We start from the raw sequence: 10,510 nt of genomic DNA on the forward strand, positions 1-10,510 counted from the left end.
TTGTGGTCACATCTTTCACTGGCACATTTTGCCTTTCCCTTTCTACTTTTAAGGGGCCTTGTGATTACATTCCACACATTTGACGAGTCCAGGATAACCTCCTTATCTCAAAGTCAGTTGATTTGCAATATTAATTTCAACTGCAACCTGCTTTCCCTTTGACATGTAACATAATTTATTCACAGGTTCTACAGATTAAAATATGGACATCTTTCTGATTATATTTCAATTAAAAAAAACCCTACTTTTCAAAATTCCTGCTCCCCTATTCCCATTTGAGTATTCCACAGGTATTTCAAACATCTCAAACTGAATCCACTCATTTTCCAACAGGTCTACTGGCTTACCCACTGTTTTTCTCTCTCAAACACCCAAGGCACAGCTCGAAATGTAGGATTTTTTTATAATTCTTCCAGCTCATAAAATGTTACCAATTTTTTTTCCTTAAATTATTCCTTGAAATACTTTTCCCCCTAAGTATTTCTGGAATTCCTTCCCTTAATCCTCACCCCCAGCTTTACCACATATTTCTTATTACTGTACTCATCTATTACTTTCAGGAGAGTTACCTAATGATTTTCTATGTCAGTTTCCTTATCTGTAAAATGAAGATAGTAATAGGTCTTACTTTATAAGATTTTTGTGAGTATTAAATGAATTAATATTTATTAATTGTTTAAAAGGGTGCCTGAAACAAAACAAGTACCACAATATGTTAAAGCTATTATCATTCTAATTGTCATGTCATACTACCAACACAGTTATGTTCAGGCTCTGGTCAATCGCTCCCTGGATTATTTAATCAGCCTCCTAACTCTCCTTCTGTATCTCTTATTGTTGTCAAATTGACTTCAGCAGTACCTTCAGGCCACTCAGTCTAAGTCATAAACTGGATCCTTTGGCCATGCTGCTCAAAATCCTCTGATGTTAGGCAGAGGATCAAGTTCATGTTTCTTATCCCAGCATATATTGATACAAGGCCTTTCATGAACCGTCCTGTTCTACTCTACCTCAGACCTCACCATAATGTGTCTCAACTTTCTTTCTCCAGTAATTTGGACCTGCTAGAATAGCCTGCTCACACACACAGTCACAGGGCCTTTGCTTCTGCTGCCTGTGCTCCTGGGATGCTCTCTCTCTCCTCACATTTTCCCCCCTTCCTTTGCCTAAATCAGCTATGAAGGTTGACCAGATGGCTTTATTCCTCCCCCAGGCCCTCCCATAATCCTCCTACATAGGTTGGTCTGGGGCTATACCTCTGAGTTTCCTTGTCCTTGGACAAAGAACAAGTCTTCTAAAAATCTTTGTTTTTCTCTCTCTATATATATCTCTCTCTTGCTTAAAACCCTCCTATAGCTTTTCTTTGTGATGAGAATACAATCTAAATGCAATATCATGTTTCTCAGAGGTCTGCAGTCTTGGCTTCTGAATCTATTGCCTGTGATTCTTTACCAGAGTCACTACTGCCCACCCCTAGCTACTCGCATCATCCAGCCACACTTGCTTTCTTTTGTCCCTTAGACATACAGAGCTTTTCCACCTCAGCGTCTTTGCCATGCTATTCTCTCTGCTTGGATACTCATTCCTCAGATAGTCACATGACTGCTTTCTTCTCATTTAGATCTCAGTTTAAATGTTACATACTCTAGGTGACCTTCACAGACCCTAGCTACAGTGCTCTTCCAGACCTTTTTTTTTTTTTTTTAAATGTGGTTACACTGTCTCCTGTCACCACTTTTTTTTTCTTTTTTTGTGGCTACATGCAACTTTTCATTTAATAAAGAAATAATTTCATTTATTTATGAGAACCCAGCCTTGATAACAAACAACAAGAGCGATTAAGAGAAAAATATATACTGGGAACAATATATTGCAAATAAGGGAATCCCACGTACCCTCTTGCCTTTTCAACAAAGAGTGTGTAAGAGCTGGGAACTTGGGGTTGCTGTAGGAGGCATCACCCTCAGTTTGGTGATGCACCAGTTAGTCAGGCCAGAGGCAAAGCAGAATTGGCCTGCTGTTTTCTTTTTGATTGACGTCTTTTTAAAAAATTGTTTTTAGTTAGAGGATAATTGCTTTACAATGTTGTGTTGGTTTCTGCCATATGACAGTGTGGATCAAGCACAAGTATACATATACCCCCTCTCTCTTGAGCTATTGCACTTTAAAAAACTTGGCACAATTTGAAACTCTTACATAGTAATTTGTTGACATGATTACTGACTCTTTCCCACTAGGATGTAAGCTTCAGTGAGGGCAGGAATCTATGAATCTTGTTCACTTCTTAATCCTCAGTTTCTAGAAATAATAGGCTTCTAATAAGGAGCTGCTGAAAAGATTCAGTGGATGTACAAATGGATAAAAATGTTTCAAGATATCTGTGTAGCAGAGTTTCAATATGTGGGCTTTGAATTATATTTAAGTGACTGAAGAAAATTTTAAATGTGGGCATCTTTGGGGAAGGCATTACTCTGCCTACCGCAGTGCCCAGCTGAATGCTCTGCTATTAAACAACCACCAGCACAACAGGAGGAGCCGCAATAATGGAACTGCTGCCTTGGGTGGTGTTGCCGTGTAAGGGAAGGAGAGGTGATGTGTGTTGAGGCCTGTTCTTGGTTCTGTCACTAATTTGGGCCATCTACTTTCCATCTCTGGGATTCATTGTCTTCATCTCTTAAAGGAGAAGATTGGCCTAGACAAAATATATGTATCTCTCTCTCTCTCTCTCTCTCTCTCTCTCTCTCTCTCTCTCTCTCTATATATATATATATATATATATATATATATCAGTTCAGTTCAGTTGCTCAGTCATATCCAACTCTTTGCAACCCTATGGACTGCAGCATGCCAGGCCTCCTTGTCCATCACCAACTCCCAGAGCTTGCTCAAACTCATGTCCATCGAGTCAGTGATGCCATCCAACCATCTCATCTTCTGTAGTCCCCTTCTCCTCCTGACTTCAATCTTTCCCAGCATCAGGGTCTTTTCCAGTGAGTCAGTTCTTCACATCAGGTGGCCAAAGTATTGGAGTTTTAGCTTTAGCATCAGTCCCTCCAATGAATATTCAGGACTGATTTGCTTTAGGATGGACTGGTTGGATCTCCTTGCAGTCCAAGGGACTCTCAGAAGTCTTCTCCAACACTACAGTTCATATACATATATATATTCATATACATATATTTTTATATATTGGTAGCAAATGTTTTTTTCTTTAAATAAAATAGAAAAATATAAAGGCTTCATAGTTGCAGTGATAATGCAGTTTATGAAGAAATGAATCAATTGCTCATCCTTCCCTTTATCCACATACTGTAATTATACTGGGTTGAATAGTGTCTCCTCCAAATTCATGTCCACCCAAAATCTCTGAATGTGACCTTGTTTGGAAATAGAGTCTTTACAGATGCAGTTGGTTAAAATGAGGTCAAACTGGGGAACACTAATCTGATGACTCGTGTTCTTATAATAAGAGGAAACAGAGATGCAGACACACGGAGAGAACACACCAGTGATGGAGGTAGGGATCAGAGTGATGTGTCCCCAAGCTGAGGAATCTTAGGGCTTGTCAGAAGCTGTCATGAGCTAGGAGAGAGGCGTGGAACAGGTTCTCCTTCAGAGTACCCAGGAGGAACCAACCCTTCTGATGCCTTCATTTTAGACTCCTAGTCTCCAGGACTGTGAGATAATAAATTTCTGTTGTTTTAAGCCACCCAGTTGGTGGTACTTGTTACAGCTAATCACACATTTTTGAACTGCTAATTCAGCTTCATTTAGACAAAGCCCAGGAGCTTTTTGCTATATGGTTTGCCTCTTCTAGATTTTCAGGTGCTAACCAGTAGATGTCTTTGAAGTAAAGCTGGAAATATTGTATTCTCAGTTCAGTTCAGTTGCTCAGTCATGTCTGACTCTTTGTGACCCCATGGACTGCAGCACGCCAGGCTTCCCTGTCTGTCACCAACTCCCAGAGCTGACTCACACTCATGTCCTTCGAGTTGGTGATGCCATCCAACCATCTCATCCTGTCATCCCCTTCTCCTGCCTTCAATCTTTCCCAGAATCAGGGTCTTTTCAAATGAGTCTGTTCTTTGCAACAGGTGGTCAAAGCATTGGAGCTTCAGCTTCAGCATCAGTCCTTCCAATGAATATTCAGGACTGATTTCCTTTAGGATTGATTGGCTGGATCGCCTTGCTGTCCAAGGGATTCTCAAGAGTCTTCTCCAACACCACAGTTCAAAAACATCAATTCTTCGGTGCTCATCTCTCTTTATGGTTCAACTCTCACTTCCATAAATGACTACTGGTAAAACCATAGCTTTGACTAGATGGACCTTTGTCAGCAAAGTAATGTCTCTGCTTTTTAATATGCTATCTAGGTTGGTTATAACTTTTATTCCAAGGAGTAAGCATCTTTTAATTTCATGGCTGAAATCACCATCTGCAGTGATTTTGGAGCTCCCCAAAATATACTCTCTCACTGTTTCCATTATTTCCCCATCTGTTTGCCACAAAGTGATGGGACTGGATGCTGTGATCTTCATTTTTTGAATGTTGAGTTTTAAGCCAGCTTTATCACTCTCCTCTTTAACTTTCATCAAGAGGCTCTTTAGTTCTTCACTTTCTGCCATAAGGGTGGTTTCATCTGCATATCTGAAATTATTGATATTTCTCCAAGAAATCTTGATTCCAGCTTGTGCTTCATCTAGCCTGGCATTTTGCATGATGTACTCTGCATATAAGTTAAATGAACAGGGTGACAGTATACAGCCTTGCCATAATCCTTTCCCACTTTGGAACCAGTCTGTTGCTCCATGTCCGGTTCTAGCTGTTTCTTCTTGACCTGCATTCAGATTTCTCAGGAGGCAGGTAAGGTGGTCTGGTAGTCCCATCACTTTAAGAATTTTCCAGTTTCTTGTGCTCTACGCAGTCAAAGGTGTTGGCGTAGTCAATAAAGCAGAAGTTGATGTTTTTGTGGAACTCTCTTGCTTTTTCTATGATCCAGCGGATGTTGGCAATTTGATCTCTGGTTCCTCTGCCTTTTCTATATCCAGCTTGAATATCTGGAAGTTCATGGTTCACGTACTGTTGAAGCCTGGCTTGGAGAATTTTGAGCATTACTTTGCTAATATGTGAGATAAGTGCAATTGTGCTGTAGTTTGAACATTCTTTGGCATTTCCTTTCTTTGGGATTGGAATGAAAACTGACCTTTTCCAGTCCTGTGGCCACTGCTGAGTTTTCCAAATTTGCTGGCATAGTGAGTGCAGTACTTTCACAGCATCATCTTTTAGGATTGTTTTTTGCTTTGTCTTTTTTGATCTGGAGTATTTCATCTCCTTCAAAGTTTGAGCAATCCAGACTGTTGAAAGTGAAGAAATTTGCTTTGGAAAGAAGGCCACTAGGTGGCAGTGGCGTTCACCCAGGAGGTGAACCTGCTGCGAGGCACGTGGCTGGAGGTGATGGGTAACCTTGTGTACTATCCTGCCTCTCATCAGCATCAAATCGCACTGAAAGAGCAAGGCTCTGGTGTTTTGATGCAGAACGTTAGTAACATACATGCATGGGAAACCTGAGAACTGAAAATGCCACCTAAGCCTCAAGCCCCAGGCATGAGACAGACTCACTGATTCCAAGGATCCTATCACCGTGTGAACAACCAAGATTAACTGTTCTGGACCATGTGAGGATCACTTTCCCACTGTGGACTGTGAATCCTGTTTATTTTGAAATAAAAAGAAGCCATGCAGAAAAAGGTTTTTTTTTTTGTTTGTTTTTTTTTTTTACTGCTTGGAAATAGTCTCCCTTTAAGCAGGTGTCTCCCTGTTTCCCCATCCGGACTTTTCTTGAACATGTTCAGACCTGTCATTCTTTGCCAGGGAGCTCCCATTAGCACAGCTGAAGCTGGGGCCTGCACAGCCTATGCAGATTATGTATGCATGGGGGCTTATCAAATGCCTTTCCCTCCACGCCCCCACTACCTCTCAGAGGCTGATTTCCTATAAGAACCTCTGAGGGGAGGCACAGTGTGCTAGCTGAGACTTCCAGTCACAACCTGACTGCTTATGCTTCACCTTTAAGGGCACCCCTCCTGAATAACAATATAAGATTCTCTCTTCCAGGTGACCAGTGTTTGGGATAATTTGATTCAGTGTAGTTCATGTAACCCAGTGTTTTGGGCTATTCTACAAACTGTAGCTTTGCATGTGATGACAAAAAGAGTCCATTGTTAAATATATTTGGGGAATACTATGTTGACAGTGGTATGTGCTTTGGGTTGTTGCTTCTGGAGTTTAAAACCATTATGTAATTTTTGTGCAATGGAAATTTTTAAGAAGGAGATATGAGTGACAGCTGAACTACCGCTCTCACCCCTCCTTTTTTTTTTTTTCCTCAGAAAACTTACTGAAACCTCCCAGTACACCAGAATTTCTTTTAAAGTGGTACAATAAAGGTCACCCTACCTTATTGCATATTGTATCAGTTTTCTTTTGCTGCATAATATATATATTTCACTCAGCAGTGAAAGTGCAGAGTTCTTACCACTGGACAGCCAGGGAAGTCCCCAATCATTATACTACTCTCAAGACTCTGTGGACCAGGAACTTGTAAAGGGCCCAGTAGGGATAGGCTGTTTCTGTTCCATGACGTTGATGGGAAAGCCTCCAAGGCTTAGAGTACCTTAAAGGCTGATATCATCTGCAGCCTCTTTAACAAGTCTGGAGTGGCTGGAACCTCAGTTGTAGCTGTTGGCAGGCACACTTACATATGATGGCTCCATGTCGATGTTGGGCTTCCTCACAGCATGGTTGCTGCTTTCCATGAGTGAGCATCCCCAGCAGTCCCAGGCAGAGACCTTTTATGGTCTTGCTTTGCAAATCATATAATGGCACTTTTTTTCAGAGTTGCAAACCCACCCGGATTCAAGGGGAAGGAACATATCTCACATTTCAGTGGGCAAAGAGTCAACATCTATTGCAAGAAGACCATGAGGGAAGGGAGCTGTTGTAGCAATTTTTGGAATATGCCATCTGAATATTCATTGCAAGGACTGATGCTGAAGTTGAAGCTCTTAATACACTGACCACCTGATACAAAGAGCTGACTCATTAGAAAAGACCCTAATGCTAGGAAAGATGGAAGGCAAAAGGAGAAGAGAGCAGCAGAGGATGAGATGGTTAGATAGCACTACTGATTCAGGGCTTCCCTCAAAGCTCAGTTGGTAAATCATCTGCCTGCAATGCAGGAGACCTGGGTTCAATTCCTGGGTCAGGAAGATCCCCTGGAGAAGGAAATGCCAACCCATTCCAGTATTCTTGCCTGGAGAAGCCCATGGACAAGCCTAATGGGCTACAGTCCATGGGATTGCAAGAGTCAGACACGACTTAGCAACTAAACCACCACCAAACCACCACCACCACCACTGACTTAATGGACATGAATTTGAGCAAACGTTGGGAGATAGTAATGGACAGGGGAGCCTGGTGTACTGCAGTCAATGGGGTCAGAAAGAGTCGGAAACTGAGTGACTAAAAAACAACAACAATCAGGCATGCATGAGTACCTTATCTTCAGATAGCCATCGATGAATGACTGGAAGGATGACATTTGTATCTGTATAGTATCAAGCAGTCCCTGTATATAGTTAGGTCTTGAAAGCTATTATAGAATACTGGAACTAGAAGGGAGTTTATATATCCCCAGTCTCCATGAAGTATAACTTTCATTTCTGAAAGCAGCTGTATAGCCAGGACCTGAAGATATCAAAATCTATAAAGTTTTAAACTTGATTTCAAGGAGCTCACTGTCTGTCAGGGGACAAAAACATGTAAAGAACTTTGGAGTTGGATAAAGGAGGTTTCAAAGACATAGGGAAGTGTGAACTGAGATTTGAAGGAGAAAAGGAGTGCAAGAGCCAACATGGAGCTGGAAAGGCATTCCGGTCTGCAGATACTTTCTGGAAGCAGAGGGGCAGGGGGTGGATCAGCAGTGTGCTGTGTCTCAGAACATCAGTGATTTGTAGAGAAAGTGCAAGGTGGAAAGTGGAAGGAATCCATCATCATATGAGGGAATTTGAATTTTATCACGTAGTCCACAGAAAGCCATGCAAGAAATTTTGAACAGAGAAGTGACAAGATCAGGTTTCAGCATTAGAAAGGTTCTTTGTCCCAATGTAGAAGAGACACCAGAGGGCTGAAGTGGCCACAGTGAGAGACACCAATTAGGAAGCAATGTAATCCAGGGGAGAAATGACAAGTCCCGAATCAGGAAGCTGGCAGTATGGAGTGGAAGGGAGGGCACTGAGTAATTTTTAAGGCCATTTATGAATTAATGTATGTAAAGCACTGGGAATGAGGACCAGCACATAGAAACTCTCAAAAGGTGTAAGCTGCTCTTATTTTTATTTTTGTAGGAGCTAGATTTTATGAGTTACCAGTTGTAGGAATGAGGAAAAGAGACTTAAGATGACACCACACACCTGATTTTGTCCCTGAGAGCTGTTGGCACCGTTTCTTAACAGAGGCAACAGAGCAGAAGCAGCTGGTCTGAGGAGATAAATAATTAGTCCAGTTTTGGACATGAGAATTTTTAGGTGTTTCTGTAATCCTGCAGTGGTAAGTTTTAGAAGTTTGTTGGAAACATTGATCGAGAGCACAACAGCAAGGTCTTGGCTTGATATAGGATTTGGTGATCATTATTGAATGCCAATGGAAGTTATAATGTTTTAGGACACTTGTCTTATCTCCCCTCATTTTTTCCACCATTCCTCAGGTGCAACAAAGGCACTTTAATTTCTCAATCATCTTTCTAAAACACACTTTTAATATATCTCTTAAAATACAATAATATTACTTAGAAGGGACTTTGGCATAATTGTAACCTTAATAGACTTGAATGTGGAGAACAATAAACTTAATTTTAATAGAATCCCTCTGTCCTTTGCAAAAGGGAAATATAGAACAACTCCTGGATTTCCTGTTTTCATAATTTGTTTCAATTCCAGTTTCTGATGACTTTGATCATATTGCTTTGATTTTAAGGCAGTTTTATTAAACTGTAGCTTTTGCTTTGTTAATATAAATTGCGCTTTGCTAAAGAAATTCTGTTGTAGCTAATCAATGAAACTCTGGGGGGCTAGTGCTAGGGATTGAGTGGATTAGTGGCAGCAAGCCTAAAAAGTTCCCAAATTATCTTTGACTCCAAATGTCTGCAGGGCCTGTCACTGGACTGGGTAGAGGAAGAGCATTAGTCTATGCTTTAGGATAAGGCCAAATTTGCAAATATATGACATAGACCACAACTCTCTTTCTTTCTGAATCTATGGCAAATACATGAGACCCAGAGGTGGGCCAAACCTATCTTAAAGCATGCCCCCTGTAGCCACCAATTAATCGGTAAGCCCTTGTAAAAAAACTCAGTTTTTCACTCCATCAAACTTAATGTCTTCAGCCAGACTCCTATCAAAACACTTCGAAGAATATTTTGTCTTAATATTTGTTACCACCAAATCATTAGTGAGAATTATTTTCAGGGTTGTTAGATATCACTGACATAGACAGAGAACAATTGCGAGCAGACTGGCACTGTCCTTGGGCAGACTTTCCTTGATATTTTTGCCAAATGCCTGGAGGAAGACAAAACAAATCATGCTGATAAATTTCCTGGGACACAAACCGGAATGCATACTTAATCATAAGATTCGCCCCGAATCTTGGTAAGCTAAAATAAAAGACAGAAGCTAACAAGATAAGATGGAACTGATTAGAAAGAATGTAAAGTTCTGCCAAAAGTTTAAATAAATCAATAGTACAAGCACAAGATGGGGGTGAGGGGAGGAAGCTTAACAGTTGTTTCTGAGGGAAAGAACAGATAATGACTCCTTTCACAAACTGATGTCTTTAAAGACGCTGTGCTCATAGGCGGGCAGCATTGCCCAGAGCCTGTTCTCAAGGAGGGGCTGTTCAATGAAAAGTGTCCGCATCAGATAATTTTGGAAAATGCTTGGTTAAAGTCAAGTCAACAGGTCTCTTTATTGTAAGACTTCTCAGGATCCCAGATTTTCTACAGTGTATTCTAACTCTAGAAAGAGGGCAACATTTTCCTAACTGACTTAATCATAACCCATTCCCCCAATAGAGAAAATGTGCCACCCAGGTGGCACATTCTGGTAGATGCTGACCTAGCTATTTTTTAGTTGACTCAAGTTCAATTTTATTTTGTTTTATTATTTATTTATTTGACTGCACCGTGTCTTAGTTGCAGCATGTGGGATCAAGTTTCTTGACCAGGGATCAAACCCAGGCCCCCTGCACTGGGAACATGAAGTCTTAGCTACTGGACCACCAGGGAAGTCACATCAAGTTCAATTTTAGCTAATGATGTGGGAGACTGAACTTGCTGCTCTCTCATCCCACGAGAAGCACAAAGTATGGATAAAGTTTGAAGAGAATAAAAGTACATTTTGTCCTGATGAGGCTGTTTATCAAACAGTTACATAGTGTTTATATGGAGTAAAAA

Source organism: Bos indicus x Bos taurus, chromosome 15 (assembly GCF_003369695.1).
Source record: "Bos indicus x Bos taurus breed Angus x Brahman F1 hybrid chromosome 15, Bos_hybrid_MaternalHap_v2.0, whole genome shotgun sequence".
Classification (NCBI taxonomy): Eukaryota; Metazoa; Chordata; class Mammalia; order Artiodactyla; family Bovidae; genus Bos; species Bos indicus x Bos taurus.